Consider the following 9,420-nt stretch of genomic DNA (forward strand, 5'->3'; position numbering starts at 1 on the left):
CTTTGATCTCAACTCCCTTTGCTTTTTCTGGTGTGGGCACCATATTGCACACAGAAAATGTTCCATGGCCCAAAGGTTGAATCTGTTTGTCCTCTCTCCTACCAACCCTGATAACACAAATGACCACTATTTCCTTGTAGGAGGAGGTCTAGAAATGCTGGAGGCAGGTGCTTTTGTAACCTAAAATCCCCAATCTCTTCATTTTCCATCCTCCCTGAAGTTCTGACTGTCTCTGGACTTTCAGCAGTTGGAGACAGGCTTGAGTCTTCTCTGTTCATGGTGTCATGTGTTTCTCAGGAGCTTGCTTGTACAATAGATAGAAGAAGAGGGTCTGGGAAGAGCACTGACTAGGAATATCCCTTCAGACCTGCAGTGGTAGAAGTTAAACTGCAGTTCTCCAAGGACTAGGATTATGGGACGGTCCTCAAGAGGCACACTCATTCAGATGAGAAGCTCTAAGAGCACAGTGATAATGTTGGGGGACTTACTGCTCTCAGTAAGAGTGACCAGTAATCCTCTGATAACTGTGACAATTATTCTAACAATGACAAAGGAAATGTGCTGGGACCAGATTTTCACATCAAACTGGATTCTCAGATAATTCACGATGGTCTCAATGTCTCTTGTGACAGGATCTGTCTTCCCCACTCATTCAAACACAATGTTGATTGTTGCCATGAAAATTTTCCAAGCACAGTAAATAAACAAAAAATAACTTAGAAAATTTAAGTACCTTCCCTTGAAAGTTTTAGAATATCCTATTCTCTCCTTTGTAGTATATAGATCAACTGTTTGCAGAAAGAACTGTCTACTTAGCTCTTCCAAAGCATCCACTTCCTGTTGAGTGACAATAAAATTCTTGCCTCCTGGGGCTCAAACAGTAACACTCTTAATCATTCCCCAAAAGTCTGAGTTTGTTGTTCACCTCTCCTTTTTGGAACAGGTTTCTCTAGTTCACAGCTATCTTTTTCTTTTTGGTGAAGATCATGTCCATGGTTTGAAGCAGTTGGTATCCCAGGGCTAGAATATCTGTGTCTTGTCACATTCCTGAGAAAGTAAGACATGGTGTATGGGCAGTTGGCAGCCCTAAATGCAGATAGTAAGGCCATGAGGATGACCCCATTGACACCCACCTGACTGATTTTTATGTTGTACACAGAAAATGTTCCATGGCCCAAAGGTTGAATCTGTTTGTCCTCTCTTCTACCAATACTGATAACACAAGTGATACTATTTCCTTATAGGAAGAGGTCTAGAAATGCTGGAGGCAAGCACTTTTGTAACCTAAAATCCTAAAAAATGGACAAGACCCCATGTTTTTGACTGAGAATGGGAAATGGATCTCCTAATTTCCACAAGTGCGTGAAGGTCAACCATAGGCCACAGGAAAAAAACCATCATTGTCTATGCAGGAGATGAATGTTGTTCACAATAAAATAATTGATGTAGAAAGGCACAATAAAAACAAGGATCAACAGAATTACACACAGATTCACTTTCCAGTGAAAATAACAGGAACTACTATTGAACATTCCCAAGATTTTGAAGATGATAGCTCAAACATGGTACAGAAGAAGGCAAAGGCCACAGAGAAAATCACTTGCACAACATATTGGTGCATCTCATAGTCCTTGAACAGCTATCTCATGAAGAACAACCATCCAAAGCCAAAGAAAACACCTGAGAAGTGACCATGATTTGGAAGTCAATTAGGAAACTCACGACGAAGCTTGATTCCCTGCCATCATGGCTGCTGCTCCCAGCTTTCCACTCTTCGGCCTCAGAAGCCACTTAACACGCCCCAGACACTGGCCCCAAAGGCCAGCACCACTGCTCCAGCTGGGTCAACCACCTGCCAACCCCATGCCATCAAGCAGTGTTCACAGTCAGCCAATTAGTGACTGTGAAGCATAAGTTTCTCCTAGAGGATACATCCAATATACCTTAGAAGCTTTCTATGTGTCTGAATAATTCTTGGGTTTCAGTACATTGCCCAGAATTTCCATCTGTGATCACTCAAAATCTCCTTCCCTCTGTGACTGCTTCATCAAGACAGCACAGTTCTAAGATCATAAGTCATAAGACATAAGTCACTTATGTGTAAATAATCAGTTAATCAGCAGACATTTATTAAGTGCCTGCTATGTATGGACCATTTACTGTACGAGGCACTGGGGGTACAAATACAAAGTATGAAACAATTTATACTCACAAAGAGCTTACATATGTGGAGACAACATGTACATATATAAGTATATAAAGTGAGCATATAATGTAAAATAAATACAAGGTACTTGAATAAAGGTGGTTTGGAAGGGAATGAACTGGCAATTGGGTGTATCAAGAAAGATTTCATGTGGAAAAATTTGCTTGAGTTACTTCTTAAAGGAAGAGATGTATACTGTGAGATGGAGGTGAGAAAATGCATTCCAGGTGTAGAAAAAGATTAGTGCAAGGCCTTGAGATAGGAGTTAGAGTTTATGAGGAACAAAGAAAACATCAATTTGTCTGGATAGTGGAGTACAGGATGGAGACTAGTATAATTTATTCAGTCCTAACCTCCTGAACTCTATTCTCACATCACCTTTTGGACATTTCAAACTGAAATCATGTCCCATAGACATTTCAAACTCAACAGGTCCAAAGTAAGACTCATTATCTTTCCCAAAAAAACTTTCCTGCTTCCAAATGTCCCTATTACTGTCATTCTCTCATTCACCTAATTTTGAAACCTCCATATCATCTTCAAGGCCTCACTTGACTAATCCCAAATATGTAATTTTTTTGTTGTCTTGTCATTTCTGTTTTCTAATCATTTCTCCTCTGCTTCCTCTTCTCTTCACTCACATAGTCACCACGTTTGCCTCACAGCTGAACTATATTGCAATAGCTTTCTGGTTGGCCTCCCTTCTTTAAACCCCTCCCCATTCCAATTCATCCTCAATTTTGTGATCTTCCTAAATCGTGGCTGACCACATTTCCTCACCATCACTACCTCCCACTCCTTAAATTTCAATGACTATCATATTTGAATCAAATTTGAATTCTCCTTTTTGGTTTTTAAATTTTTTCTCTACTTGGCCCCTTCCCACCTTTCCAGGCTTCTTAGACTTTACTCTCCTCAACATGTTTTATCAACCAGTGATATTACCATTGCTTCTGTTTAATTGTTGTATAACAGACTTGGTATTTCTTCCATTTAGGGAAAATCAGTGAGATTTTATGCTGTTTGAGGTAGCTTTGTCTTGAACCTAATAAACATGAATGTAGATGGCTTATTGTTTGACTGCTTTTTAATATGAATCTTTGACTTTATGTGTTAGTAGACTAGCAGATGTTTATGGTGTGTGTGTGTGTGTGTGTGTGTATTCAAAATGACTGTGTTCTATAGAATGAAAATCTTTAAAATTAGGTTTCATTGAAGTTAACTGCACAAATTCAGATAAAGTATATATATATATATATATATATATATGTCTACACACATATTTATATCATCAAAGTAGTACATAATTGGAATAGGAGGTGGGCCATTCATGTAGTGAGAATAAGGGATAACCAAAAATAAGTGTCAATGCTGCCCTGACACCCATATAATGTCAAGAGTGAAAGAGAGAGGCCTACCATACTTTGGGTGGACTCCTTGTAGTTGACTTACCAAAGGTCATAGACAAGAGTTGTACAGGATAAGAAAGCATTATAGATTACTAATTGCATGTAGTAGGGATTATCCAAATTGTTGAGATTATGGATCCCTTGAATGGCTGAGTTTAGCATCATAGGATGATACAGGTTTAGAGCTGGAATGGACTTTGGAAGCCATTAAATCTTTTCTTCTCTTTTTTATAGAGAAGGAAACTCACACAGAGAGAGTTCAAGTGACTTGGTCAAGTTACAGAACTGGTAAGTGCCTTAGGCAGGAACTGAACTCCCTCTTCCTCACTCCAAGTCCAGGGCCCTATTCACCTACCATGCTATCACTTTTTAGCTCTTAGACTTGTTTAAGTTCAGCACAGAATAAGAAAAAAAAAAACTGAAGTAAAAATGGAAAATGATCCTTTTTTAATATAACAGAAAATTGGAACATTTGAGATAAGCAAATTCTGGTTAACAATAAAATTATGATTCCCATTCCCAAATGAGGAAAACTTTCCTATTTTTAGGTTAGCATATTCAAATACATAAATGTACCTGCCGTCTCATTAATGTTGATATTTCCTGTCCCACTAATGACACAGGTGATAGCCCACTTGCACTTGCCAATTTTATCCATGTACTTCCATAAATTTGCCACTGGAGGACCACCTGGAATGCTGGGAGTTTTCCTCAATTTCTCCTGATAGTTTAAGAATTCCAATAGATGCACAGTCTATCAGTTATTATTTACTCTAACTTATGACTAGCCTATCTTCTTTCTTTATCGCATATCTCTTTGGAGACAACTTTTAATTTTATTCTTCATGGTTCTTTGTTTGTTACATGCTGCCTTCTCATGCCCACCATTTTTCTCTCCACTGCCCTCTAGGTGAAACTAATTTTTAATTTCTTTGGAAACTAGTGCTCTGTGACTTGTGGCCATAACAACATTATCAATATGGTATCAAGCTACTACCTCTTTAATGTCATTATATTGTGTCATGCAAAAAGTTTGCATTCTATCTTCCTCTCTAGCATCTTCTGACCCACATGTGTCTTTTGGTCATTGGCAGATAAATACTTTTATTAATTAGGTGAAAGCAGCAGTTAGGAGCTACCATGCGGCAAATCATGGCCAACAAGCGGGTTTGAATTTCAGTTAATTAGTGAAAGATGTAAGTAAGAAAGTCAATACCAATGGATCCCAAGGAAGATGGATTGCACTGTCATCTTACATCAAGAGGGAAATCTTTTTTAAGTTCTTCAGAAAGAAAACTTCAAATACATTTTTCTTCCTTCTTGGGATAATTAAGTATGCTAAGAGCCCCAAGAAATTGCTTAAAGGGCAAGTTTTCTTATAAAATTAATAGATATTTTCATAATTTACAGTTTGCTCCACTTTTCCTAGCATTTAACCTGCTGCTTCCTCTCACTCTATCCTATTCCTCACCTAGAACAGTATCCTCTAGACCAGACCTTCAGAGACCTTGGGGTAGTTAAAACTTTCAACTTTGGAACTTAGTCCTGGGGATGAACTGTTCTGATGGATGAGGGAGTGCAACCTTACATGACCCACTGTATGTAAGGAACCCTGTACCTTACTTCATTCCCCTTCTAATTTTTGGTTCAGGAACAGTGATTAATTCAATACTATCATTGGAAAAGAGTGAGAATTGATTCCTCTATGACTTCACTCACCATTCCTGTAACTCCACAAACCAAGAAGGATCTAAGAGGCCATCTAGTAGAACTCCCATATTTATTTTATTTTTTTCAATTACCATACTTTTCCCTTCTTCCTCCTGCCTTCCCCTCATTAGAGAAAAAAAGAAAAAGAAAAACCTTTTATCAGGCATAGTCAAGCAAAATAAATTTCTACATTGGCCATGTCCTAAAATTAATTTCTCATTGTTCATATTGAGGCCATCACCTCTCAGGATGTAGGTAATGTGCTACAACATTAATCCTTGGAATTGTGGTAGGTCACTGCATCGATCAGAGTTCTTAAGTCTTTCAAGACTGTTGTCTTTTCAATTTTGTTGGTATTGTATAAGTTGTTCTGGTTCTGCTCTTTTCACTGTGTATCAGTTCATACTTCTTCCCATGTTTTTTTCCCCTGAAACTGTCCCTTCATTGTTTTTTACATTACAATAATATTCTATTATATTCCTATACCACAATTTGGTGAGGTATTCCCAAGTGATGGACAGCCCCCCTCCTTATTTTATAGTTCTTTGCTACTACAAAAAAGAACTGACATAAATAGAGCCCTGGACCTTGGATCAGGAAGACCTAAGTAAAAATCCAACTTCAGACATTTCCTAGCTATGTGACTTGGGGAAGCCAATTAACCTCTATCTGCTTCAGTTTCCTCATCTGTAAAATGGGGGAAATAATGACACCTACCTCCCAGAGTTGTTAGGATCAAATGGGATACTAGATAATTAGCTGTGTGGCCCAAGGTCATACAGGTAACAACAACAATAACAACAGCTATTATTTCTATAGCACTTATATGTGCCAGGCACTATGCTAAATGTTTTACCATTATTATCTCATTTGATCTCCTAAGAAACCTGGGAGGTAGGTGAAAGTTTTGTCCCCATTTTACAGATGAGGGACAGACATCAAAGATAGGATCTGAACCCAAGTCCTTTGACTCCCAAGACCTCTCTCTCTCTTTCTTTCTCTCTTCTTCTTTTTTGACTTTCTTTCCTCCTTTCTTTTCTTTCTTTCTTTCTTCCATTCTTTTCTTTCTATCTTTCCTTTTTTCCTTTTCTTTCTTTCTTCCTTCCTTTCTTTCTTTCTATAAACAATATTGCATTTGTTTTACATTAAATTTCTATTTTTTCTCAATTATATATAAACAAAAATTCTTGTCATTCATCTTTTAAAATTTTGCATTCCAAACTCTCCCCCCCCACTGCAGAAGGCAAGCAATTTATATAGATTCTATAAAACATTTCCATATTAGCCACGTTGCAAAAGAAAACATAGACCAAAAAAACCAAAATAATTAAGTAAAAAGAAAAGTATGCTTCAATCTGCATTCAGAATCCATCAGTTCTTTCTCTGGAGGTAGTCAGCTTTTTTCATCAAAAGTCCTTCATGATTGTCTTGTATGATTGTATTGCTGATAATAGCTAAGTCGTTCATAAGCTGTGGCTTGTTTTCACTGTACCACACTGATTGTTCAAGTTGCATAGAGAGAGATTGAGAGAAAGAGAGAGAGAGCAAGCAAAGTGTCTACCAAACTACATGCAGCAACATCAGCATTATTTGAACCAACCTAGACTAGGCTCCAGGCTAAGGTTGAAGAATACAGTAGTCTGAATTGATACCATGAAGGACTCCCTTTCATGCACATAGAACAGGCAGAGGATACAATGGGAACGTTGGCAACACAGAATTCCAAACAGGGATGTGCTGCTAAATGTTTAACAAACTGACTCGTTGTCCCACCCACTCCTGCAATGTACCCACAGCACACTTTTAAGTTTAATCAGAATTATTAACATTTTTTCTATCACTTTCTTAAAAGTGGACAATGAAACAAAACAGTTAATCTGTCCTGTAGCATTTACTGACTTCTGAGGTAAAAATGTTAACAATCACCTCAAGCATCTCTACCAGCTGACTATACAACACAACTAATTTCAAACTTGGGTGTCCAGTTCATTTGTGTATGAGATGTTTCTTCTTGGGGTCCTCTTTTCCTGGATGTTTCTAATAATACCTGTGACTTCCCCTCTTAATCAGGTTTTTCTAAGTGGACTTTTTAATTCATTCGTCACAGTCTCTGTAAATTTTCAGTCAATGGTTCATTATTTCCTCAGCCCATCAGCAACCCTGCTGCAGTGAGAATATTGCTGACCATCTTCTTGGGGAGGATTTCCTATTTACCTTGTTTTCCACAGTTCAACCCTCTTCCTTATCCACCAGCAGTATCTCTTTTCCCTTTAATGGTAGACTATGTTCTGTCAAATAGTCCAATTCGTTTTGTTTTCCTCTATTAGCTCCTGCCTATAATCTTGTAGCTAATCTTCTAAAAGTGAAGGATCATTAGGTTTTTTGGTTTCGTTTTTCATAGATGTGTGTTTGTTTTTTAAAATATCTGATCTGTAATTGTGTTACAGTCAATGCTGAAATTTAGTCTCATTTTGACAAGGCTGTTTATCATCTTAGGGCAGCTAGGTGGCACAGCAGACGGAGCATGGGACCTGGAGTCAGGAAGACATGAGTTCAAATCCAGCCTTAGACAACTACTAGATATGTGCTATTGGGAGAATCACTTAACCCGTTTTACCTCAGTTTCCTCATCTGTAAAATGAGCTGGAGAAGAAAATGGCAAACCACTTCAATATCTTTGCCAGGAAAACCCCAAAAGGGGTCACAAAGAGTTGGACATGGTTGAAACAGCTCAATAACAACCGTAATCTATCTTCTTCCACCTTTTTAAACAAATATTTTTAACATTTAAAACTAAAAAAATTTAAAATTTCCATTTCCTATATGTCATGATAACTACAACCTAGTAGAGAGCAGTGTTGAACTTGGGAGAACACCTGAATTTGAATCCTAACTCTAACACATTGCTACTTTAGTGATATTTGGACAAGTAGGCTAACCTATCTCTAAACCTCAAATTTCTTATCTGTACAATGGGAACAATTATATTTATGCTACTTTCTTTCCAGGGTTATTGTGAAGGTGTTCTTTGTAAACCTTTATATATGCTGCTACATCTGGTATGTTATTGTTATTTATAATACCATCATTTTGGGACATTGTGACAAGCAAGAAGATGAGCTTTTACACAAGGAATAATGTGGAGAGGCGGTGAGTGGATAAGGGTTTAGGTTTGGAATTTAAATAGGTAATTTAAGTTATTACTCTTATCTTTTCCCTAACAGCAGTCTTGTAACTTGATACTTGGTTTGACTAATTACTGTGGGAGCTTGGGTGTGGAGAGAAGCCAAGGTAAGGTAATAATGCATGAGCTCAATGTGTTATAAAAGGATTATCCAGTCAAATTCATGCAGCCTTCCTGCCTATTGTATGTTGTATGTTAAAAACCCATTGAGAAAAGCATACATTCAGGGGATAATTAAATGGATTAGTTCAGAGATATGTGTGATTAGGGCTTGGCACCTCTACTTTCATGATACCCAATATCACATACATTCTGTAAGATCTCTCTGATTGACTCCAGATCGTGTAAATAAGAGTAGTAGGTGTAAATTGAAAAGAGATGAATGAAGGGGAGGGGACATTTTACTGCCACTAGCTCAGCTCCTGGCACATACGTGCTTAATAAATGTTTGCTCACCAATTGCCTGACTGACTAGTCTAAGAGAAATAACCCTTGATAGTTACTAAGAAACTTTTCAGCTCTAAAATTCCAAGACTGTTATTCCAAGACTCCAATCTCAGCAGAAAGGGTAGACACTGGAAAAGTTTTCCCAAAAATAATAATGTGGTGCTGGGTCCCTAGGCTCTCACACATAGAGAGTATGGGAGAGCAGAAACTACCTTGTGGCTCATCCCCTCAGTCCCAAAAGTGAGTAACATTAAGTTGGCAGAAAGAAATAGGAAGATTAAAGAGGTTCACCTGACTTTCCCATGGTGAAATCATTTTTTTCTTCTTGGCAGAATTTGGAGTAGAATTCTTAGTCCCCAAGTTTGTAAATCTAATTAGACCAACCTTTTCTATGGAAGTTTTCTGGCCCCAGAGGACATCTGTATGAGAGAGCCAGAAGTCTTGTCTAGTCTCTTAAAAGCAAA

General features: G+C 37.8%; 1 pseudogene; it reads right to left on the reverse strand.

The window, feature by feature from the left end:
* Positions 1-274: 274 nt before the first annotated feature.
* On the reverse strand, positions 275-1,716 carry LOC138176201 (Golgi pH regulator-like; annotated as a pseudogene).
* Between the last annotated feature and the right edge of the window lie 7,704 nt (positions 1,717-9,420).

The sequence above is a fragment of the Petaurus breviceps genome, unplaced genomic scaffold, assembly GCF_028583685.1.
Source record: "Petaurus breviceps papuanus isolate PSGF00001 unplaced genomic scaffold, PetGlider_PUasm1.0 84, whole genome shotgun sequence".
Lineage (NCBI taxonomy): Eukaryota > Metazoa > Chordata > Mammalia > Diprotodontia > Petauridae > Petaurus > Petaurus breviceps.